Source organism: Gymnoscopelus braueri, assembly GCF_963280865.1.
Source record: "Gymnoscopelus braueri genome assembly, chromosome: 16".
Lineage (NCBI taxonomy): Eukaryota > Metazoa > Chordata > Actinopteri > Myctophiformes > Myctophidae > Gymnoscopelus > Gymnoscopelus braueri.
In genome coordinates this window covers 29138109-29165222 of record NC_137616.1, presented here as the reverse complement: position 1 = coordinate 29165222, position 27114 = coordinate 29138109, and the positions used below count along the sequence as shown (strand labels likewise).

General features: G+C 44.0%; 1 protein-coding gene across 4 annotated transcripts in view; it reads left to right on the top strand.

Moving 5' to 3' along the window:
- LOC308103862 (NHS-like protein 1) overlaps nucleotides 1-27114 on the top strand; it is a 125040-nt gene that overhangs the window by 65621 nt on the left and 32305 nt on the right. The gene's annotated exons all lie outside the window — the stretch shown is intronic.

Below are 27114 nucleotides of genomic sequence, written 5' to 3'. Positions count from 1 at the left end.
TAGCTGACCCATGTTATCAAATTTACTAATAATTTCTCATCAAATGAACATATTGCTGAGAATTTATCTAATCTCCCCATTGTGAAATCAAATGCAAGTGACAAAAGAAGCAATACTTTTCCTGACTCGGGTTCATGCACAAGTTTCCTTTTCACCCTCAATCAAAATGCATTAGACCAAAATATCTACAACAAATTAATTTCTGGGCGCAGTTAATAATTGGAGCTTTCAACTCACCAACCAATGGGCAAGGCATGAGGAATGTCAGTCGGGCTTAACTGAAATGAAAACGGCATATTCTTCAGGAGAATCCCAATCATGGGCGAAGCAATATTTCAACCGATGCATTTTAGTTTAATTTGTCTACAAACATGAATATGCTGCCAGTGAGTACCTGGATCTTACCTGCTCCATCTGGTGGACAATAGAAAAAAATCCTCCGAAAATGTTAAGTGACCCAAAATAGTTTGATCGTTAACCTTGATCGTCATGAATGTGAATGAAGAATAATCCGTTATTGCCTAATCATGTGTACATCTCTTGTTGGCCGAGATTACCTGGTGCCTGGAGAGCAGATGTGTTGGTGGTGGCCAGTCATCTCCTCAGGGGCAGATGATGAGGGCAGATGTCGCAGAGGAATGCCTTTCTGTGTAACTGCACTGTGAAGCCATACGGATTAGCAGAGACAAGTTGCATGTGTAATTGGGTTGTAGTGTCAGAGCTTATAAGGCAGGTTTAATGTTAGAAGGGTGTTTAGTCTGGTCTATAGCAGCACGGTATCCTTTCACAGCAGGGAATCTTGTCTTGTATGCGATTATGTACGCCTGTGTTGTGTTACGCAGGCGTGCGCTGGAAGGTATGATTTTGAGCATGTGTCTTTATTTCCAGTGCCTGTGTTCATTCTTACTATGAAATACTTTATATACTGTAGACAGACTGTGTGTTTGTCTGTGTGTGTGTGTGTGTGTGTGTGTGTGTGTGTGTGTGTGTGTGTGTGTGTGTGTGTGTGTGTGTGTGTGTGTGTGTGTGTGTGTGTGTGTGTGTGTGTGTGTGTGTGTGTGTGTGTGTGTCTGTGTGTGTGTGTGTGTGTGTGTGTGTGTGGCTGCGTGCACTGCCAGGCACATATGCGTGTGAACTGAATTTCAGGAATGTGTGTGCGAGAGTTCCAGAAAGTTCTTGGGAGAGCCTGGGTTAACCGTGTTAGATTTGGACCAGGGGGCAGTGACCTACATAGCTCTATGTCTAAAACCTATATTTAACCCACACTCTGCCATGGTGTTTTACACTGGATTCTCACAGCCTACACTTACATTGTAACCACTGGACGGCGGACGGTAGAGCCCACATTTATGTCCACTGGACATAAATGTCCGTAAACTGTCCATTAAAGTTGTTAATTGGTTCAGGGCTTTTGCATAGCCGAGAGTTTGTGGCAACTGGGAACTTGACCACACAATGATGCTTATTCATGTTGGTTAATGTGACGCAAATCATACTTCAGGCATACTGCTTATTGTCAGACATGATAAATAAATACTAAGCACAGGCGGCTTGTTTTTCCAGCCCCGCTTTTCAGCTTCTGCCCCTGTTAACCCTTCTGATCTTGTAAAGAAGACAGTGGCTCCAGTGTCCCATCATGCACCTGTGTGGTTTGATTGGAGGGATTCTGACCTCTTGACCTCAGGGCTGACCCTACCTGCCCCCTGGCCAAGTGTTGATGGACGCTCTCACATGAGATGTGGCAGGCCACTTATCTCCAGTGGAGAGGAAGAGAGAGGGCAGTGACAGGAGAGGAAAGCAGTGGAGTGCCAAAAGGACTTTTGAAAGACCCATAGAATTTCACCAGTTAAAATTGATTTAATAAGTTCATGGTTTGTCGCATGATGACACCATGTTGACTCACTATGTCTGAGTGCTGAATCCCACATGAAATGAAAGACAACTTGTTGGTCATGCTGGTATAGTAGCATGAGTCACAATACCAGAATGACATAGAAGTGCTTGATATCAGTACACAATGCACTGCAATTATCTCGACACAAAATACTCTGCTTACCCACTTTCAACCTGGCGTCCCAATTTGGGTACGTCATGTCAAAACATTTCAAAACATTTCCAGAATGTTCTATAATTGCAGGAAAATTGCAGATCTACAATCTAACAATATGTGATGATGCGTTGTGAGGTTGTAGAACTGCTGTTTTTGTATTGTGCTTAAATGGTTAAATAACAGGACCTACGGTTTGGGTCATCTTTGAAACTTTGGGGGAAAACATTGACACGTTTAACTTGAATGAGAGTCTTAAGAGAAGATGGATGATGTGGTGGCATTGACTTCACCTCCTTATCTGGCAACAAGTCAAAACTCTTCCAAGGGGAGGAGTTCTCTTGCACTGATTGATAAACAATAAATGGAGAAGTTCCATTCACTGTGAATGGGGTCCTGTCAGTCAGGACCCCAGTGAGCTTTTTCACAGTGTTGTGAAAAGAGTTTAGAATTAGAAGACAATGGCTTGCTAACAAAAAGCCTTTTCGTTTTTTAAGGAAAGTTCTGCAAAAAGTTTTCCTGAGTAAAAGGTTTTTTATTTTTAGTAAGAAAAGACAATGGCAAAGTTCCGCGGACAATGCTTCTTGGGATAATCCAGGGACAATGCTGGCAAAGTATTTTTTTTCTTCCTGATTGAAGTTAGGAAGGACAATAGTCCATGTCCTGTGGACAATGAGTGACTCCCTGTGGACAAGTGGATGACTTCCCCAGAGCCAACACAAACACAGCATGCAGGTGCTCCTCTCCCTCCATTCAAACCCATCTGTGTCCATGGAAACCATTGTCCCCAAACCTTCCGCTCCAGCCCCTCTCCCCACGCACACATATCGTCCCTGTCGGGCAGAAACCTCGCATCTCCAGATTTCAACTTTTGATGTTGTTTCGTAAATGACTGTATGTCCTACTTCTTCGTTCACAAAAGTCGCACCAAAGCAGCAAAACAAGCCCGATCTACAAGCTCACAACGCTCACAACGCGGTGCGTTGTGAATTTGTATAAGTGAAAGTGGTTAAGAGTGTCTGTGGGTTTTATTAATATTGAACCAATGAAAAAAGTATTAACAAGAGCTTGTCAGTAAATAGTAACAACATTGGATCCGTTGGAACTTTTTCCCATTTCCTGAAAAGTAACGCTTTTGGACATACAAGTTTTCCACCCAGCAGCGATGATATACTATTACCACACACACACACACACACACACACACACACACACACACACACACACACACACACACACACACACACACACACACACACACACACACACACACACACACACACACACACACACACACACACACACACACACACACACACACACAGGAAGAGTGTATACGCACACACACACTCGTATACAGATTGATAAGCCAGGAGCTGATTGTCCAAGACACACATGCACAAACACACCTCCTGTGCAGCTGTAATTCCCATTTGGAGGCAGTGGGCTGTGAGAGACGGACCGCTGTGCACGCTGAGCTAGAGCTAGACCTGAACATTCACAGACAACTGACTCACACCCCGATATTGTGTGGATGTGGGTGTGTGCATTACAATGACAGCACTACCACCAGTTGCACGCACGCACGCACGCACGCACGCACGCACGCACGCACGCACGCACGCACGCACGCACGCACGCACGCACGCACGCACGCACGCACGCACGCACGCACGCACGCACACACACACTGAATTGATGATGCCTCTAATGTATGTGTTCACATTGCTTCATGAACCGGATGACCCCCCACTCTGTGTGTGTGTGTGTGTGTGTGTGTGTGTGTGTGTGTGTGTGTGTGTGTGTGTGTGTGTGTGTGTGTGTGTGTGTGTGTGTGTGTGTGTGTGTGTGTGTGTGTGTGTTCACATACATACATGCATGCACATGGTGGTTTGGCTTTGTAATCAGCATGTGTTTGCCAGTTGACCATGCTATGGGAATGATAACTATCAGTAAAGGATGTTTGAGCCCCTGGCTATCTGCTGTGGCTTCACTTTGGCAGGTCGGACACACACACACACACACACACACACACACACACACACACACACACACACACACACACACACACACACACACCCCCCCACACACACACACACACACACACACACTCTCTCACAGCCGATCTTGCCAGATGATATAGAGAGCATTGCTCTCTTTATCAGTTTATCAGGTGTCTGTGTTTATGCATATTGCGTATATTCATACATTTATGTTATTTGTGCACGCTTGTTTGTTTGTGTGTGTGTGTGTGTGTGTGGCCATTGGCCAGCAGCAGGGGGAGCCATTTGCCTCCAGTCTTTCCAAGTGTCTCTCCTCTCAGTGGTTTCCATCATCTACTCTCTCCAGCTCTTTATTCTTTCTTTATTTGTATTCCACCACATGCTTTTGTGTGCAAAAGATTCCAAGTAAGTGTGCTAAAAGGCCACTCCAGTCCTACTGGTCATCAGTCCATTATCTGGATATATCAACAGCCTGTGCCTATCACAGCCAAGCTGATTAGCGATCAGATACAATAATAAGCACACGCACACACTTGGCACTCCGGTGTACACATGCTGATCATCAGTAGTTGCTATTCCTCACTACTCTGAGCCAACGCATTAACCTCGGCTTTGTCTTTGCCCATAGCATGTGTCCGTTTGCCTGCAGTACCTGTGTGTCTTTATCTGCCTGTTTGCTCCCTGTGTCAATCTGTCAGCTATTTACCTGCTGCTGTGTCCACCTGTGCCCCTTGCAGCTTCCACTTGAGTTTGGCCGTTGCCTGTGTCAGTGGACCAGGATCAAGCAAGCATTAGGGAAGACATCCCGCCTGGATGTTGTTGTCCAGTCATTATGACCTGAACCCATGTGGCCTCACCCCAACCCCCCCGCCGCTGTGTTATGTTGGTGTGACAATGAGTGGGTGGGAGTGAATGGGGTGAGCTTGAGGTGGTAGCTCAGTGACAGTGGACATGGCATGTAGCTTTCAACACCATATGTGGTGGTGTGCGTCATTGTTGTGATGTCATTCATCGAGGTTTTCATCCTCGGTTGGAAAGTGCTCTTTTAATTGTCACCAAATAAAATCAATCAATCAATCAGAGGTGACCAGCTAACACACGCGCACGCACGCACGCACGCACGCACGCACGCACGCACGCACGCACGCACGCACGCACGCACGCGCACACACACACACACACACACACACACACACACACACACACACACACACACTCACACACTCACACAGACACACAGACACACAGACACACACACACACACACACACACACACACACACATACATACAGTATATGTCGCATGAACTTGAATGCTGGAGGGGATGTGGTTAATTACCTGCAGCCTGCTGTCCATCTGTGCTTCTCTGTGTGTGTATACGAGTGCGCGTTAGCGAGTCTACCGCAGTCAGGGACTCGAGTTTGGGCTAATCTGGGTTTATAGATTAGACCAGCAGTGTAGGGGGGTGTTTAGAAGAAGAAGCAGCCATGTGGACACCACTGGACAATGCTGGTGCTCTTGTCTTAGACAAAGAGAGAGATGAAGACTGTGATGCTCTCTGCAGAATCTGCTGACAACTCTTTTACGAAGATGTTTTTGGTTTTTTTTATTGTTTCATTTTTTTTACCATCAACTGTAAGCTGTTGATTGAGGTTGTCACTATCCTTTGGACATGCATGCTCTTCGTGTATGCTTAGTTCTGACAGGCTTGTCACTTTTTGTGGACAAAGCCACATCCAATTTGCGGTGGACCCTGACGGGTAATTTAGAGAACAGTTCAGCAGCAGGGGAAAGAACAAAAATCTAACCTCAGTTATTTCCAATAGAGCCCTACCCTTTGTTTTCAAACTTTATTTTCACATCTTTGGAATACTTCTGAAGTTTCTTGTGGTCGTTTTCTTTGGAAACCGAACTTTATTTTCTCAAGCTCTAAGTTCCGAGTCTGGGTTCGAGCCAGTCGCCTGTTTGTACAAAATACCCTTTTCCTTTTTTTTTTCTTCTCTTGCTTGATAGCCTGAGTTATTCAATTCCGGAATATTTCTCGGGAACTGTAATGATGATGTTGATTCTGGAGATTGATCTTGTAATCCAACTCTGCGTATAGCCTCCCTTTGTCAGGCAAATCAATGTGGGTCAATAGCATCTCCTGAGAGGGCGAGGAAAGACGAAAACAAAACGGAGGCTGAGGAACAGGAGGAGAAGAAGAAAAAGGGGGGTGCAGCCTAGGCGGCCTTTTTGAGATTGCAGTGTTGCGGTGCAAGGGGTTGGGGTGTTTGGGTCCCCAGCGGGTTGCGAAGAGCCCAGTCTCCATGTTTTGTCCCCCCAGTGAAAGAGGAAGGGGAGGTCTATTGAGGGACTGGGGCAAGAGGGGGACATCTCAAACACACACACACACACACACACTGCTCGTCAATACCCCCGGGGAGGGCCCAGAGAGGTTCGCACGAGGGAAGGGACAGAGTGAAGGAGGAGGAGGAGCGAGATGAGTGTGTGTAGGGGGAGGTTGGTCTAGGGTTAGAGAGGAGGGGAGGTCTTAGGTCTTAGCCTGGGATGATCACATACGTGCGTTGCCTCTCCTCTGAGCCAGTGGTCAGCTGCTGGCACGCGGCCTGCTATGAGGTCCCCTCTGTCCAGAAGTGGTCCCCGTGCTCCCCCTGCCAGCCTGCCACCAAGATGGGAAACAGCCTCCAGCCCGGGGCCTCCCCCAGCCCATGTCCTCCTGGCCACAGCAGGCCCGAAGGCTGCCTGCGGAAACGCCTGCTCTCCGTGTCCAAGGTCCACCAGAAACGGGACACTCTCTGGACTGCCAAACCGTTGCTAGGACCCGTCACAAAGGGCTCGCCGGGACACACGCACACCTACCAGGATGGCAAAGGTAGACGGCAGAACGTGGTTGTTAATTGGGGGGCTTTGGTCGAGTTCTTGAAAATGTAGCACGTTTAACGCTAAACGCGAGAGTGCACCGGCTTTGACGTGGAGTGAAACCTCGTGTTTTTGCACTGAGCCCCAGATGGTTCCTAGCTACAGTATGTCGGTAGACATTTCAAATTAATTGCCAGGGTGATTACTTGGCCTCGCCTTTGGTGGATGGACTTCTCAAGTCACAGTCGCTGGGCTTTGGGGCTCATCCGTGAGCCTCTTAGCAAGACTTACCAGGACTTACAAGTGTATTGCCTAGGGGTGATATGCCATAAGGAAATGGTTGTTATTTTTTCTTGGGAAATGGTTGTTATATTTTTCTTGGCTGCCTTGTAGGTTAGTATCCTGAAACTACATGCGTGAAATAGTGACCCGATATACAGCAAGGCCAGGGACTCAAGAGACTTGTGGGTGAAGCCTTCTTGTACCAAACTGAGCTCTGTCACTTTTCATGGGATTTGCGTCCCCTGTAATGGTTTGATCTGCACCGTCTGTTGTCTGCTGTGTGTGTTTGCGTCGATGTGTGTGACTCTGTTTCGCTGGGCATTGGGTGCATGGTCAACACAAGATTGTGTCATTGTGACCTCCACGGCCTTTGACCTCTGAAGTGGTGGTGGGGCTCCACATTGGCCAGAGCTGTGTGACCTTGGAGAGAAAGGCTTTCATTCATTTGATAGGTCATAAATAACCTTTCATATAGCCTATTAGTGATCTTCACCCACTAATAATTTAGCTCATCTGCAAGAATTGTTGTGTTATTTCAGCGTGGACTCACTGTGTTTGGGACTGTGTGGGGCTCAGATGAGTGCGTGTGTGCGTGTCTGAATGACTGCATGTCAGCATGCATGCTTGCACCGAGACCAGACGATGTGTGTCCTTGAAGGGGACAGCCGAGCATCGCAATTAAAGATGCTCCGCTGGCCACCCTTGGGAACCGGACACAATAGTCAGCAGCTGGGGGTGGCGGGCCAAGCGAAGGGGAAGTGTAACAGAGCTGACAATTTGGGGTAACGGAGATGTGACCCACTTTCACCTCCACCACAACATAAAGGACCCATCAGGGAGATGAGATGAGAGAGAGATAAAAGGACAAAAGACAGTGAGATGAAGGGAATTGAAGAGAGAGTTTAAAGAACAGCATAATACAGGGCTGGAACAATGCAACCATTTAGTTTTTCCACTTTTGTCATGAAATACACACTCTGTGTGTAGACTTTAAATTAGTAGTTTAGTTTTGTAGGGTGTGTGTGTGTGTGTGTGTGTGTGTGTGTGTACGTACGTGCGTGCAACGCATGTAAGACTGAATCACTTATTCCTGTGCGTTTAGCGGAACAAAGCGCTCCCAGACAAGCGTGGCCCGTCCTCACGCCTGCTTTGGCTAACGCGCCGTGACAGCTCAAGATGTTGCCGGCATGGGTACAGTATTGTCTGTCCCTTATGCACTGAATCAACCTTCCTATCATGCTGTGCTCGTGGCCCCACCAAGCAGATGACCCTTGAACACACTCGCAACACACACACACACACACACACACATTGTTGTCTTTTTTCATGCACTTTGTATTGTGGTTGTCCATTTGTCTCGGTCATCTTACTAATCTTAATGCATTCATTCACTTTACGATATCCCCTTTTTGTTCCGTCTCCAATTGTCTATCGATGCAAAGTGTGCGTTTGTGTGTTAGATACATAGGGTTTCTTTCTCTGATCAGTTTAGAGGTGGAGCAGGTGCTCTGTCAGATCCCCCATAAGCCTCCAGTGCACGGACGGGTTCAGCTATTGGCCTATCAGGGCCAGCGGCTCCCCAGGGAAGTGGAGTACCTGAGGGGAGGCTAGGCTGCGTGGAGTAACAAGATGAGCACAAATGAAATGGATTAGCTGCATTACACGAGAAGGAAGGGGCCCGAGTGAAAACCAGTTAGGATCATTTGATTGTGGTGGGTGAGAATGGAGGATGGGAGGCTTGCCTTGTTTTATTTTCCCTCTCTTTTTCTTTTTTCTCATACACACTTGCACGCACGCACACGCACGCACACACACACCAAGACACACTTAACCAAGGTAGAAACCTCAATGCTTCTATCCCTGACTTCCTACACTGCAAATTCCTCAATTTTAAAGGGTCAATTATACTACACTTTTGATGTAAATTTCATTTAATTAATTATGTTCATCATAATCAGTAGAAACAAACTATATTCATGATTCAAATTGACAAAGAAAATGATCATTTCTGTCTTTCTCTGTGTTCCTACATTTTGTGCAGTTCATGAGCAAGCCTGGTGTTATGCATGACTTTTCTGAATTCAAGATTTTTAAAACGCATTGAAAAAGAACAGTGTCACGACCACCTAGGGTAGTGGCTAAAAAACAGGACCCAACGGTTGTAGTTTTCGCATTCACAGATGTTACTCCAGTGACATCATCACTGGAGTTAACATTTCAGTGCAACACAAAAGGTGGCTTGGTTTTGTGTTATATTGGAACATTATGTCAGCCAAATATTTAGAGACGTTGAAAATGCTGATAGTGTCCCCTTAATGTACATAACTCTGAGGGTGTCATAATGTACCCAAATGTACTGGACTGACTTAAACACTTAGGATTGTTCAGTGTAGTCAGTGTCTTCCTTAGAAGACAGGATGGAAAACAGGGCATAATAAGTATGTTGGGTAATAAGTATATTACCCAACTCTCCAGCTTTCCTCTGACTTAAAGGTGCTGTAAGTGATATTTTTTGGTTACGTTTTTTTCTTTTTCTTTTTTAAAGCTCTTATATTCCAATAGAGCATATTCCAAGTACTCCAATAATATTATTTAGCAAACAGAAAATACCTTTTCAGGTGGGTTACACATTTCATCTAATCAGGAGAGATCTCATAGAGGATGCAGGAAATGATTAAACAAAAACTAAAAAGAGAAAACAAAATTGGAGCACTATAAAATTGGAGCTGATAGTGATAAATGTGTTCTCCGTCCTGATTGGATGAAATTGGTATCCCGACCTGAAAATGTCTTTTCTGTTTACTAAACAGATGGAGAGACGGGGTAGACCTATGTTACTGAACAAACACTCTACAAAGCAATGATTACTATAAGAATATAGAGTAATTTATCACTTATTTTAACAAAGAAATATCACTTACATCACCTTTAAATGTGGGATATTGGAAAAATATCAAATAGGAAAGTGATTAATCACCTTCTCTCTCTCTTTCTCTCTCTCTAACACGCACACACGCACGCACGCACGCACGCACGCACGCACGCGCGCACACACACACACACACACACACACACACACACACAAATGCAGATGCTGTACATGATTGATTCCTGACATTGACAGTTTGGAGTTAGAAAAAATAGGGTTAGAGAGCATGACAGCTAATGTTAATTGTATGAAGCAAAGACCAGTATTTCATATGGGCACAGCGCACACACACACACACACACACACACACACACACACACACACACACAGACACACAGACACACAGACACACAGACACACACACACACACACACACACAGAGCGTGTTTCGGGAATTGGGGGTTAGGGTCAGTCAACTGCAAAATGGGGGCAGTGCTCTGTTGTCCTTCAAAGTAACCCTGCCTGCCTCTCTTTGTTTCTGTCTTTCTTGTTGACATTCTCGTTCACGTTTGGGTGCACACGTGCCTGCCCGCCTTTCTCTGTTTCTGTCCGTCTCTTATGACCCAGCCTCGGTACCCAGGCCTTATGACCCAACACCACCTCATTCTAAAACTCTATTGTTGGCTTTCTTGCCCTCCATTGCCCACACTCAGCCACTCAGTCGGGTAATGGAGGTAAAGAGTAATCTAATGGCATGATTGGCATCTAATTTAAGGAGAGCTCTCTCAACCTGTTTAAGACTTAATAGGCAATGCTGGCCTAGCGGCCGGATAATGGCTGGTCCTCCATCATGGGTGACCAGCACCTAATGAAGTCATCACTGACAAGTAGTGGGTCATAATTGAGTTGTATTTGGAGCGGTGTGTGTTTGTGCCTCTACGTGTGTAATGATGTGTGTGTTTGCGTGTGTGTGCACGACTTGCATGTTGCAAGGAGGGGGGGCATTTGCATCTTGATTCTGTGTGACAAATTGCTGTAATGGATAATCTAGTCAAATAGATGGACCGGGTCTGGGCTCAGGGCTCAGCTGGGCTTCATTTAGAGAACACGGAGGCCAGTGAACAAGTGAGAGAGAGAGAGCAGAGGAAGAAAAGGGGGTGAATATGTTGAGTATCAGGTGCGACTGGCCAATACAGGCCCATCTGTGCTAAGCCTAACCGGCTTTGAATGAAAGGCTTGATTACCACATCAGGACATAACGGTCAGATAATCACTGGAATCAGTGTCACTCTATTGGCCAGATGTGTCAAAGAGCACGGAAACACAGGAAGATTAATTGACTGGAGGAGAGGATTGTAAACAGTGGGTCCGGACTCCGGACTATGGGGCACGAATAAATATCCCTTTTTTCCGTTTCCTACATAAGAGAAAAAGTATTATTTTCAAAAATGTAAAACAAAACTTAAAAAAATAAAAATCTATACATATCAAAAACTAGTGTGAATATGTAGTGTATTGTAGTGAAAATAGCAGATTTACAAGCTCTCAACTTGTGAGCTTGTAGATTGTCTATTTTCACTAGTTTGGGTCCCTGGGACACATCAGATTTCTCTTTTGGGTCTCGAGCTAATAGGTTTGGGAACCACTGAAGGGATGAACCACTCATTTTTGTAATCATCTCTTATAGAAACAGTTAAGTTGACCTTATGTTATTAGCTTTCATTTTCTTTCTTACTTTATTTCACTCTCAAATTATTCTGCTCTAAATTAATTCCCTGAAGAAGACCTTTCCAGGTCAAAACGTTGGTATTCATTTAATAAATTATCCTGCATCATGGCTATGAGTGTGCAGCCTTTTCTTCACTTTTAGACTTATTTACCAAGGTCAGCAGCACCTCATCAATACTGGTGCGCCCTTCTCCTGTTTGTTTGCCTTTTCCCCTTGCTTGCTGTTGTCATATAGAGCCCCCTAGTGGCTGCGTCTGTGTACTGCTTGCACCACATTGCAGCCGTCAGTGGACAAGATGAAGACAGCTCCCCGCAGCGATGACATATGTCACTCTTTAGCCAGTCTATATCCTCCCCTATCAGTGACACTTTAACCTCCATTCCACCTCTCTCTCTCCACCTCTAACCACTCTCTCATTTCCCCTTTAACCTGACTCGTGTTTCGCAGAGTGCTGCTGATATGAGTGTGTGTACGTAGGGCTATTTTACCCACACCGTGAAGAGAACCACCCGGAGAAAGGTTCATAACTAAACAAACACTGCTGGGAAGGAATAAGAGTGTGTGTGTGTGTGTGTGTGTGTGTGTGCGTGTGTGTGTGCGCGTGCGCGTGTGCGTGCGTATCTTTGCATGATTATTGACCAAGGAGGTTAAGTCTCTCTCTCTCTGCACTTAATTCAATAAGACAGGTGCTCCTAATAGGTTAATGGGTCAAATGTGTTTACGCTACATACTGCTGAATGTGCTCGAGTAATAGTATACGTGCACTGCACTTGTGTGCATGATGTGTTTGTGTCAGCACATGCTAACATGTAAGAACATGTTTATGATTCTGCCTGTTTTTTGTGTTATACAAGCAATGGGCATATGTTGATGTGGTTAAATAGTGTGTTAGTGCATATTTTTCTTTGTCCTTACAATCTTGCAGCGCCAACAGAATTCTGGATTGACGGTTTGAATCAGAGCAGTTTACGTGTCTCCTACAACAACTTTTGCCTTCTTAGATTGTTGTTTACGAAAGCTTATTTATACTTTGGCCCTTTCATCACTCTAATGTAGGGGTGCAACAACTGTTCATTTGTTAATAAAGTAATCAATTCATTTGAATAAAATTCAAAAATGTAAATAGCAGATCTACATGCTTTACATGCTACCTACTGTTCTGTGTGCGACCAGAGTGGTTTATTGTTTCATTGAAATATATAAAAAAACACAGAAAATGTGCTTCTTGATTATTTGATTAATCGTATAATAAGTCATCCACACTCCACAGAATCATCGCTGAGACAATAATCGATAGTTGCAGCCCTATGCTAATGCCTAATTTATACTTGCGCGCCAGCAGATTTACAAGCTCACAATGTGTTGCAGCGCGACACGTTGTGACCTTATAGATTGACTATCGTTAATGATGGTCATGGTTCATTTTCATTAATTTGTTTAATGACCCTGATCAGACCCTGATTGCAGTCAAATCCTCTGGGGTCTCTGTCTGTCCTGCACGCTCTCCCCACCAGTCTAAGTAAGTAGCCTTGGGAACCAACCGTTCCCGAGCCATGTGGCCCATAGGTGAGGAGGAGCCTATCTACTGTCTCTGAAGCGTGAGGCAGCTTGATGTTTAAATAATACACCCCCTGGACATGTCACTAGTATGCATGAAGGGACTTACCCACAATCCAACCCTTGATACTGCTTGCCAAGCAGGGAGGCATTGGGTACCATTTTTACAGTCTTTTTTCTGACTCGGCTCGGGATTGAACCCCGACCTCCCAACCCCAGGGCGGACTCTTTAACCACAAGGCCACTGTGCTGGTCCACACCAGTCTGCTATGTTTATAAAGTTTCATGCGAAATGTCCATTTGAACTATTATGTCAAGTCAAGACAAATGTGTTATTATTTCTATAGCACACTTCATACGACAAGCGTAGATTCAATGTGCTTCAAACTAAAAACATAATAGAATATGCAAAGATTGTATATCAAGTTTGTATATTAAAAATAGGCAATTACATAGTATAAGTGTGCATTCTGTGTGTGATTGTGGTTGGATCTCTGCATTGCAACTGGTACCTGAGGACTGCCCTTCTCTTCCCGAGCTTTACCTCCAACAAACCACAGATCCCTCCTCCTTGTACCCCAGCCCCAAGTCTCTGTGCGCCAGGCATATCCCCAGCTCCAGGTCCCTTTTGTGTCGAGATCAGCTGGAGCCTCCATTAAGGCTGAATAGGAGAGCCCAATCCTGTGAAAAGCTCATGTTCCCCCATAGAGACTCATTATAAAAGAGGAGAGAGAGCGGGAGGCGGGAGAGAGGGTGATTTTAAGAGGCTCTTTAATTCTTTCTGGTTAATGAGTTGTCCTCTCGCCATGGCAACCTCTCTTTGAGTGCTTCCACTCTATATGTGTGGACTGATGAGGGTAAAATGCTCAGGAAAAAACACAGTAAACCTGGAGATGGGGACGTTGCTTGCTGCATTGAGCTACAGAAGTCATTATGGGTTGTAAAACCGCAGGAGAGTGTGTCAAGAACTTAACTTTTGTTCTAATCTTGTTTATTTACAGCTGGCACAACAGGACCCCAACAGTTGTGAGGTCAGACTCAGAACAGGGTCATAACAGTTGTGGAATAAAACAATGCTTCTAAACAAAGATATCTGAACTCATTTTGTTTCTGTAGGTGGATATTTTGGCCACAAGGTGTCAGTATACGACAGACAAGTATCTGTAACAGACTTGTTCAGTCAGTGACAGTATTTGCCATGTTGAAATGGTGATGAACTGTGAATCATTATGACTTTCAAAACCACAGCAGATAAAACTAAACTATTTATAATATGACAAATTTTAAAGGCAAATTAACATATTAATGGGATTGTGTTCATTATCCCTTGAAAATTGGCATCGGATTAATTACCTAGCACTTGCAGGCTGAACTCAAATGTATCTCTTCACACACCTCGCACCACCCATCCAAAACATAAATAAAAACATGAGTTGATTCATTTGGTGCCATGGGGTCTTTAATTTTGGGCTATTTGATCAGTGAAATACCCTCTTCTCCCCGGGGAACCATTAGGAACGAGCTCACTGCCTTTTAGCAAAGCCCAGTTCTCTCTATTAATCCATCCATCCTTCCATAATGGCTCATATGTGACAGAGGGCGAGGAATGAAGGGATGAACAGGGAGGGATGGAGGGTGTTTTATTACAGAGTGAAGGAGGGTGGAGGAGAGAGGTAGGGAGGGGTTAAATGGATTTCGGGGTCCTGCTTCTTTCCCAGACGAAGGCTCAGGAATAGGATTATCATCAGATGATGTGCACCCTGTGCGCACTCTAGTTCTTAGACGTATTCCCAAGTTAGTTTTAGACAGACAGATGATCCTACAATGCTTTTTGTGTGTGTGTGTGTGTGTGTGTGTGTGTGTGTGTGTGTGTGTGTGTGTGTGTGTGTGTGTGTGTGTGTGTGTGTGTGTGTGTGTGTGTGTGTGTGTGTGTGTGTGTGTGTGTGTGTGTGTGTGTGTGTGTGTGTGTGTGCGTGCGTGCGTGCGTGCGTGCGTGCGTTTCCACCAATACCGATCACTGTTCCCATGAGCAGTAAAGAGGCTCTGGACTGAGGCATATTTAAACCTCTCTGTCTTCTTTACCACTTGCATAATATTATAGTATTATTTATGGCAAGGTTGTGATGTAACCAAACACATACATAAGTTAGCAAAGCCTTGTGTTCAGAAATCAGAAACTCTTAATGAACTTACTGTCAGTGTCTCATTACAGCGAAATTCTGATTCAATATTAGAAAATCGTTGTAGACTGGAATAGACTGAAGGCACGGCAGGGTATGATGATGGTTGTACAAGTCTCTTGGTTGTACAAGCGCACATATTGGTTGTACAAGTCTCTTGGTTGTACAAGCGCACATATTGGTTGTACAAGCGCACATATTGGGTCAGATCAACCTGATTCCATCCTCATCAGGGGTCGGGTCATATAACATACATATAACATAGGGTAAGCCATGGATCAATGCTGGCCTGTATTTACATTATGAGGCACGGGCTAGCCTAAAGGCTGCTGTAATTGGTCACCCAGAAGGAATGATGTCACTGTAACCTCGGTAAGAAATAGGACAGGTTCCTTTCGCAATTTCTGTCCTGTTGTTGGATGATCGCTGCATATATCTGCCAGGGTTATGCAATTTGTTGTCTTGGCACAATGTCATCACTTCACCTGAGAGTTGATGGCTGTAGTTTTAATGTAATGGGGATTTTCAGATCAATTTGATAGGCCGGATGAACCGTGCCAAAAACCAATCATGCATGTTTATATCGATAATCAACAGTGGTCACTGGCAGCCACCAGAACTCACTCCCCCCCCCCCCCCCAAATATGACCACTGGTTGGCTGCAGCGACAATTGGGCGGTTGACTTCCTGAACCCCCACCCTCTGACCCAGTGCCGTTGCTGATGAGAAGTGAGTTGCTACAGTAACTAGGAAATGGGTCAAATGATAGTATTAATGTACACCCTTCCCTATAGCGGAGGGCTTTACAGTATCATCTTTCTCACACACACACACACACACACACACACACACACACACACACACACACACACACACACACACACACACACACACACACACACACACACTCTCACTCCCATTGTGATTGGCTTGGCTGTAACCCATTTCCCTTCGGTATATCCCCATATCCTCTTGATAAGCACACTCACACTGAACAGTAGCTCTTCTTCCTTTCCTCCATAGTGATAGGGGCTAGCCTCAGGTGGCTTGGCGCACTGTGCCCTTGGGCTAGCGGAGGCACTTAACCTAAATGAGCCCAGTCTGTGTCTATGCCTCTCAGTCTGACTCAGACAAGCCCCTCTGTGTTAGCAACATGAGCTATAGAGCCATGCAGACCACAGCAGTGAAACACTACACTCCATGTAAATTATATAGCATTTGTACAAGAGCTGAGCTTAAGGAGCTTTTCCTCTTCCCTCTGTGGGCTTGGTGCCTTACGCACCTTGCTTCCTACTTGAACATAATGGCATTTTACTGGGGTGTAAAAAATGCATCGATTCAGATGTATCGGTCTTTCAGGGGCAATTCAGCTGCATCGTTTTGGAATGTAACAATTGATTATAATCCATTATTCTTGGCCAAAATATTATTGAAATAAATATGCCACTTAAAATAAATATGCCGAGAACTTGAGGCTTGGTGTATTTTTCTTTATTGTCTGCATTCTAATACCAAGTAAATCTGTTCCACTTCCTTCAGTAAAATGTGTAAAGTCAATGTAGTTTAAAAAACAGTTCTGTATTGACGTGGATTAATCATACCAAAACAATCTAATTGAATTGTACTGTGGTGAAATTAGAGATTTCATGGTGCATGGAATCGCTTCCTATCCTAATGAAATTGAATTTAAGCTTATTCTACTCTATGTTACACTTAATGTACATCTGTCACTCTGCTCAAGGGAGTCTGTTTAATAAAATGTACCATGTTCAAAAAAGGTTGCTATCATGATTCATGAGTTATGCCAGTGCCTCTCACACCTATTGATTGTAAACATAGCCTGCTCCAACCTCATAATTTGAATTAAGTCAGCTGTGAGGTTTTATGTGTTTAACCTGTAGTGTTACACACACACACACACACACACACACACACACACACACACACACACACACACACACACACACACACACACACACACACACACACACACACACACACTTTATGCACTCACTTTGAAGTCCCTTAGGATGGCTACACATCATCGCTGTGTACCTGTGTCAGATTTATGGCAATGTATGGGGTTACTTAATTAATCAAATGCATTTATGGGGCTGGTGGAACACACATGCACACACACATTGGCTCAGACAGCCCTGGTGTTAAAATATAGGTCAGGAGAGCAGTATGGCGGAGAACATAATGTTGTGTGTCTGTGTGTGCCCATGCATGTAGTATGTGCATACGCATTTGGGTGTAATTGCATGAATGTGTACTATGGGCGAGTGCATGGATTGATTGGCTTATAACCTATATATGCAAGAGTCTATGTTTGTGTCTATTGAAGAGAAAGGCTAGAGACAAAGGGAAAGGGTGGTGGAAGAAGTCCAATATCTGCTGGCCTTTATAATCCAGAGTAACTGTATCGTAATGTGTGACAATATCTGTTGTTTGAGTGCAGTGGATCGCAGAGCCAGCCACATTCATACACGATCACATGGCTTATAGTGCATGCTTACCCATTGTACACCCATGCCCTATAATCATGGTTGAAGCCTCATGTAAGCCATCACAAGTCAAGGGACTAGTCCCTGAGACAAAAACATTTTAGGTCTTGCAAGTTATTGATGTGGTCGATTCTAGGGGGATCCGTTGGGAAGTGAGGGAAGTCTTTAGTCGATATGACTGGAGACAGGGTGACCGGAGGGTAATGTCTCCTAATGCATTCTGGAGAGTTTCCAGAGTCTGTATAGAATCACCCTCTGGGATATTATTACATACATGATATTACAGTATATGATCTGATATCATTACTAGCGTATAGCTTGTCTGAACTTTTAACCTACATACCGTGCGGTACAATATCTGTTTGAGTAGAGGTTACGATAGGGATAGTTTTGTTGAAAGGTTTTTGTATTTTAGTAACCTGATAGGCTAAAGATTTTCCATATTATGGTTAGGGCTTTGGTCCTGAAAGAGTAGAAAGCAGGAGGAATTGCATGGACACCATCTAGTCAGTAGCCTATAAGCCTAAAGTATATAATTGTCTTTATTCAGTATAGTATACTGTTATTTCTAAGCCGGAGTGCTAGCTCTTAATATTTCCCATTTCTTCCTGTTTGGAAAAGGGCAAAAGGCCAATGGGATTAGATTTACAACGCTGTCGCTAGGGGGAAAGGACGGTTAGCCACAAATCCTTCCTGACGGGGGACATAAAAAGTGCTCTGGGCTATGAACAAAAATGCCACCCTCTCCAAAAGGACCAAAAACATAGAAGCACAAAACGGCCTGCTCGTAAAATAACGACTTTTAAGCTCACTGCTCAACAGAGGCACACATTTAGATTTGACACGCCTTTTGCTCAACTGAAGCTAACATTAGGCCATAAAGGTTACTGCCTTGGTTTGTGTTTGTGTGTGTGTGAGGTGGGGGCTTATGAAAAAGTTACACGCCTTCCTGTCACTTTTGTCTCCCTTTCCAGTCTCAAAAGGTCTCGGCTCTCGAGGCAGGCCAGCTAACTGCTTAATTTAGCTAATAATCATTAATTAATTGGGACAGACCCTACGAGATGGCATTATAGAGCGTGTTATCTAACTTTCTAACCTATTTGGATTTGGAGAAACATTGCGTATAGTCAAACAACTTGTTGTCTATATACTTACACTGCGTAGAGAATTGCCCAGTAGTCTCTTGGTCTTGGTTGACGATCTTGTGATCTATTCTTAAACCACAGTGTCTGTTCTCCTTTCCCTCTCTCTCTTTCTCAGTGTGTGTCTATCTCTTTCTCTGTCTCATATCATAGTGCCTGGGTTGAATTTCAAAGGGGTCCATAGGGAGTACCCGGGGTTAGACGCCGATGAAGAGAAAATTAGGCATGACCGCTAAGCCTGCTGGGCCTTTGTGTGTATGTGTGTCCTCCTGTGTTTGCATTCATTGCTCTTTTTTTTACAGACTTGATACCTGCAGATTTTTTACACCCACACAAATTCAAGCATTTATCGCTTCTCTTCTCCTCTTTTCTTCTCCCCCTTTATCTTCCATTATCTCTCCTCTCTTCTTTCACCTTACACTTGTTTATCCTTGCCTTCTCCCTCTAGCTGTCAATCTATCCATCCTTTTGTCCTCTGTTGCCTATATGCCGCCTCCATTCTGTTCTGCCACTCGCTTGTACTTTGTAGTTGTTCCACTTCTGCCACATCAAAAGTATCTTTGAACCTTTTACTTGTGCAGACTCTTTACCGATGTCTCTTTCTTCTCCTGTCCTCTATCGACGTTAGTATTGTGTTTTCTGAAAATTTATCTCATGCACAACTCTTTCATGCCAAATTTCTCTCACGCACACGCCAACATGCAAATTTTCTCTCATGCACACACACGCACACACACACACACACACACACACACACACACACACACACACACACACACACACACACGCATGCTATCTGCCTGTGTTAGAATAGCTGTGTGCTGTGATCATTGATCAAGATGAGACATTAATGATAGTGTTATTATGCACTCACGGAGTGGACAGAGTGAACCCAACACACACACACATGGAGGCTGAATATGTTAGTGTGGCCAGTGTGTGTTCTCAGGGCGTAGTTTGCAGGGTGTTGTCCTTTCCTTAAAACTTTTTCTCATGGATCACAATAGAGGAGTTGACTATAGAAGGAGGCCCCATAGCCTTTCACTGAGAAGAATACCCCAATATGCACGCACGCATGCACACGCGCGCATACCCTCACACACACACACACACACACACACAATGCAGTGTTTTTTGCCATTACCTCAAATTTGCATGAAATGTGTACTATTTGTATTAACTCAAGTGATGGGTGAAGTATTTCCCCTATAAAGCGGACACACACAAAATGCTTGGCAATTTAATGGAACGCACAGTCTCCCCTAATTGTTGCTGCTTAAGAGGTGGGTGAAGCAGCTCAGACACACTGATGCAGTCTCCAGTGGAATGTCATGTTATTAGTGTAGATATTCACACAGACTCCCTCTGTGAAATCCTGAGTCTATCTCCAGAATTCCCTGCCTGTGTGGGTGTATGCGTCGTTAGTGTGTAAATGGTGCGTTTATGTAGCGCCTTTTCTCCAAAGCACATTATGCAGTACATTCACCCATTCACACACAAACCATGCAAGGCACCAACCTGCCCATCAGCAGCAGTTGGTTCAATTTCTAACTCATGGACACTTCAACCTTCTGCCGCCCTAACTCCGGAGTCACGCCGCCTCAGTGTGTCTTATGTTTGTGTTGCTTTACGTGTGTGTGTGTGTGCATGTGTGTGCGTGTGCGTGTGCGTGTGCGTCTGTGGAAGAGTGTTGGCTGCATGTGCTGGAATCCCAGTGCCAACTGAAGCTGCTTGAATAGAGCAGGTCAGACGGAAAGGCCTTGAAAGGGGAGGGGGGGGGGTTGTATGTGGGGTTTCCCAGTAACCTCTGTCTCAGTGACCCGCAGAGAACAGCAGCATACATCATATAGAGAGGTGGGGAGAGAAAATCCACGAGAGTGGGGAGAGCAAGCGAGAGAGAGGGAAAGCGGGGGAGACGATGAAAGGAAGCGAGACAAGAACATGGAGGGACAGACAGACACACACAGTAAAATCCTTAGTGTTCATTTAATTCTGAAGCGTGTACAAATGGAATCAAATGGGTCCTTCCTAATGGTTCCATTTGTACACTCTGAGTTAAATTAACTCTAAAGATTTGACTGTGCAGAGACAGCAAGGAAGGCAGAGAAACAAGAAACAAGAGGGTTTATCTGTAAGAGACAAATTTATAGTCCCCGACCGATATATTATTTGACTTTTTTGATGATATCGGTATTCGCAGTTAGGCAGCCGATGTGTCCTGATTCCTGATTAGATTTAGTTTTTGCACTTAAAGGAGAATTTTGGACTAAAGTTTTCTTACCTTTTCTATGACGTTATGATATTTTAGGATGAATGGTACAGTAGAAAATTTTCATAACTCCACCCCTGAGTCGCCACAGCTTAAAAGGTGCGCGGATAGGCCTTAGGTTAGATCACATATTTTAATAGCTTTTTTTATAATTTTTTTTGGTGAGATCTGACGTTCATAGTGACAGAACATTGTCCCAAAAAAAAAAAAAAAAAAAAAAAAAACAGAAGTCTCGCTAGACGAGATTGAAATCTCGAGATTTCAATCTCGTCTAGCGAGAATTCTGTTTTTTTTTATTATTTTTTTTGGTTGCATAGTGTTCTGTCACTATGAACGTCAGATCTAAAAAAAAAAAAAAAAAAAAAAGCTATTAAAATATGTGATCTAACCTAAGGCCTATCCGCGCACCTTTTAAGCTGTGGCGGCTCAGGGGTGGAGTTATGAAATTTTCCTACTGTACCATTCCTCCTAAGATATCATAACGTCATAGAAAAGGTAAGAAAACTTTAGTCCAAAATTCCCCTTTAATGACAAAGTAATGTATCGGTCAAAATCAGTGATCTAGGACTCTCCAAAATCGGGATTGGCATCGGTCAGGCTCTACAAATTAACCCAAACCCTTTTGATTCTTGATTCTCTGCCTTCCTTGCTGAATATTTTTGAGTGGTGCTAGCCACTCCAAGGAGTGACTTTGTCTGTGTGTGTGTCCGTCCGTCCGTATGAGCACGGCCTCTCTGTATGTTTGAGCACAGCCTCAACAGCTGCGGCTGATTGCAACACAAAGATGCAACCAGTTACGCTAATTATACACACACACACACACACACACTTTTGAGTAAAAATACTTAAAATGAGTAAAAATACTTAAAATGAGTAAAAATACTTAAATATTAGTAAAGATACTTTAAAGTTCCTAAACTGAGTAAAAATACTTAAAATGAGTAAAAATACTTAAAATGAGTAAAAATACTTAAAAGATGTTAAAATGAGTAAAAACACATAAAAATCTGTAAAAACATTTTAAAGTACTTAAAATTAGTAAAAATACTTTGAAGTCATCAAAGTCTGTGAAAAGTAACTAATGAAATGAACTCATGAAAGGCACCACTCTCTTCATACTGGGTGTGATTTTATACAAAAGATTGTACAAATGGGAGCCAAATGGACCGTGTCCATTTGGACCCGTAAGTGTCATTTTGGAACCATTTGGAAAGTTCCATTTGGTTCCATTTATACACTCTTAGGAGTAAATTCAACACTAAAGAATAGTATTTAACTGTGTGCCTCTCTGTCCCTCCATGTCTTTTTCTCTGTCTTGATTCCATTCCATTGTCAAATCATTAATTTAACTCTAAAGAATCTACATATGGATTGTGTGTGTGTGTGTGTGTGTGTGTGTGTGTGTGTGTGTGTGTGTGTGTGTGTGTGTGTGTGTGTGTGTGTGTGTGTGTGTGTGTGCGTGTGCGCGCGCGCGTACATGTGCGTGTGAGAACTTTGGCCCATGTTAAAGCCATCAGTGGCAGAATTACACATGTTTATTCAGCCTGGCCTTGATGTCACCTTTAGAGTGACAGAGTGTGTGGGAGAGAGAGAGAAAGCTGTTTATTCGAGAGGTGTGTGAACTCCATATTGTGGATGACCCCCATTACCATAGAGCGTGGGCTGTCACTCTCTCTTCACATGTTTACCATTTTTCAACAGACCGTCTGAATCTCACTATATTCAATATTTGTATTAATAATATAACTATTGTTTTAAATTAGACTTGATTTGTTTTAGTTTTTTCTGATGCAAACGCTAGGCTACCGTAGTTTATAAATCAAACTAGTGATTTCCTGCTGGTTTTACATTACATGCTGAATATTTGCTGATCGTACTGTAGGTATCAGATTGAAAAAGATGTACTGTATATCTCAGCCAGATTTTCCTAAAAACACACGATACTCAGCCAATTTTCCTAAAAACACACGATACTGTGAAATATGGTATCTGCTGACCTCGCCCTATTCTTCCCTTGCTCTCTGTTGCTGATAGATTATTCATGCGTTGGTCCATATCTCAGAGGAGAGAGCATGGATCAGATACCGGTCTGCCCTTCTAACCCTACACTTTCATTCACAGAGATGATGGGATAAAAAGATACAGGGGAAATGGGATGAGAGAGAGCGAGGCAAGCATGCTCCTACACAGCCTATAAATTATACATTTTCATTCATGTAAAAGGCAGAGATCGGGCAGGGAGCAAGAGAGAGACAGACAGGGTTTCTGTTTATTTTTTTATGTCTACGCTTCTGTTCCTTTCTAAAATGATAATGGTTTTCCTGTATTTTTCCTGGTCACGTTTCGTGTCTGATCAAGTCTCAAACTTTGTGCATGATCAAGTCTCAAACTAGAGAAGTTTCAAGTCAAACCATGCTGCGCTGAAACTGAAACACGTGTTTTCAGACCCAGGGATATTTAACTATGTTGTGTGCATGCGTGCGTGTTTGTGTGTGTAAACGTGCAAAAGCGTGGGATTTCAGACCTAGGCACGGCAAGCACTGATATTTAACTAATGTATAACTTGTTTTTACAGTGTTTTTTACAGGGCAGCGTGCACAAATGCAAAGATAACACTGTGTGTGTGTGTGTGTGTGTGTGTGTGTGTGTGTGTGTGTGTGTGTGTGTGTGTGTGTGTGTGTGTGTGTGTGTGTGTGTGTGTGTTTAAAAGCAAGTTTTCTGCGCTGCAATTAGAAAACACGAGAAAGAAGGAAGGGGAATCGATAGAGAGCTACATTACTTTAATAATAATGAAAGCTTTCATGTTGGAGAGAGGGAGAGAGATGGCAAGATGGGCCATAGAATGTCTATGTATCATACATAGGACTACATTTATCCTAAGGGGCGGCAGTGGCTCAGGAGGTAGAGTGGCCGCTTGGGAACCAGAAGGTTGATCCCGGGCTCCCCCAGAGTTAGCGTCGAAGTGTCCTTGAGCAAGACACTGAACCCCTAATTGCTCCCGATGAGCAGGTTGGTGCCTTGAATGGTTTCCTCCGCCGTCAGTGTGTGAATGTGTGTGTGAATGTAATGCACAATCATTGTAAAGCGCCTTGGATAAAGGCACTATATAAATGCACCATTTATACCTGTTTTACCTCTATTCACCTCACTAATTCCCAGGCAGTCCGACTCCTGAGGGCCAAGTAAGATATACCAAGGTATTACCAAGGCTTCTGGTACTGGTTGGTTGGAGGACAGGTTGTTATGGGCTCAGCTCAGCTGTCTGTTCTGTTTAGACCAGTTAGACAAATAATATTAAGCTGGGAACTGGTAGGATTATGTGCAGGTCCAAATTAAAGAATTCAAATGTGTGTGTGTTGGGGGTTGCATTGGGTTTGCTGGTTGACTGATAGAACTGGGGCTGGAGAGGCGTGTGTGTCCACGCACGTGCATTCCCTTATGGGCAAGACATTAGACATTTCGTTCGCTGAATGTAGGGTAGAGGTGAAGCGAAGCCTCATCAATTCCAATACGCATGTGTGTGTCTGTGCTGACGTGTTGAGCAGCCATCACTGCCAGGGGGAGATACATTCCATATGGGGTGTGAAAAGGGTTAGTTGGGAGGGTGGGGGGGCAGCACTCTCTCATCATTCTCTTAACGGTTTATTAGCTGTCTGCCACTAGTCACCTTGTTTAATTCAACAGCACTTGTTTAGCGCTCACATTACACCCATCCCTGCTTTACATGACCTATATGTTCACCACCTCCTCACTGGTTTGTGTCATCATCTCAATTTATTGCGGAATAACAAGAATGGAAAGGTTACAACGCTATGTAAACCAAGCCAAGTCAGGAATCAGACTAATTTCCAGCAAAAAGTGCTTTTAGTTTTCACCAAGGGATTTCACCTTTATAGAGGTCAAATAAATAAAAAATGTTTAGCCTCGTGAACCTAATGATTTTATCTGGTTTGACAGCAGGATAGTCCAAGGGATTAGACCTGTGTTTTAAAATGGCAACGAAGATATCGCTTCATTGGCCACATAATTAAGAGACAATGTTAGTATTATTGTAATTCCATATTGAGCCCTGAACGTTCTATACATGAGCTTCATCTTCAGGCTTCACATTGTGAAGCGTGTCTGCTTCCTTCAGATGCTGTTTGGCATAGGAACAGATGAAAGATTGATACTGTCTGTTGGGGGGGGGGGGGGGGGGGGGGAATCTCCACTCTTAATCGTGTCTGGGATTGGCGGGAGGATGTATGGATGGACGGACTAATGGACAGATAGCACTAATCCTAGAGTTGTCCTAGTTTTGGGGAGCCATCCTTAGTTTACTAGATAGAGATGTTGACCTCTGGGTCTGTCACTCTGTGTATATTGCTTGCTTGTGCGTGCGTGTGTGTGTGTATTGTGTCGTCACTGTCCTGAGAACAATAGGCTCTCTAATGAGCGATTGGCCTTGTGTCTGCACAGATTATCTTAATACTTTACGCGTGCCAGACATGAAGATCCACGCCAAACATGCTCTGGGGCAATCAACTGGCATGGACACAACACACTCTCTTACACACATGCACACGCACACGCACACACACTCCTGTCCTAAGGGGAAGATGGGAACAATTTAAGAAAATAAGAATTAATCAGAATGACTTAAAACGCATTGCATGCAGAGGAATTGATGATAGAGCATGAAAAGTGCATTATAAAACCACCAAAACACGTTATTAATCCAGTAGCGTGCAGTCGTGCACATGTTGACAAATGCACACACTTGTGTACACAGCCCTCCAGATGTGTACAGATAGGTTCATAAAAAGCAGGGTCTGGTCGGGGCAGATATAAGGGAGGAGGGAAGAACCCTTTTATTTGCCCACAAATTCAAGGATCATTTGCAATCCTATTGAAGCTCTGGTTACAGCCCCCCTTCATTTGGGATGAAAAGAAATAGGGTAGCAGAAGGAGGGGCACTGGCCCTTGTGAATGTGCGCGAGACAGCGTGCATTCACTGTCTTGCATGCACGTGCATGTATGCCTACGTGTTTGCCTGAATGGGAGCCTGGCTGGGTGCGCGCGTAAATGTTGTGAGTGTGTGTGTGTGTGTGTGTACACTCACTGTGTGATATAGATTGTGAGCAGATCGGACAAAGGGCGGATTGTGTGATCTATATGCATGTGGCACAGATTCAGTGGCCATGTGCTGCCACAGCAGGCCGCGACAGAGAGAGAGAGAGTGCGTGTGTATGTGCTTGTGGATACGACTAGACTGAATAGAGAATAAATAATAGAGAAAAGTGGAAGTAAAATATTCCAAAATTCACATGCACATTGGCCAGTGCCACTACCTAGGACATAGGACACTACCTTGAAGTGTGATTTGTGAGAGAGCTTGATTCACTTGCAATAAACCTCTATTCATACAGCACTTCTCAAAACAGTGTCACAATCCACAAACAATAAAACAATAAATAAGAGCAAGTGACGTTAAGTATGAACAAACGTTATGTTCTTTTGAAGCTAGAAAATGAGCGATTGCGTTATTTGCTTGTCGTCTGTTTTGCACTGACTGCACTTTGCATGCAGGTGGAAACGCCGTATTCCCCTGGGAACAGCTTGTTAAAAAAACGCCAACATGTTGTTCAGAGAAATCGCACGTCTCCCTGAGAGAGGAACCTCCATGGT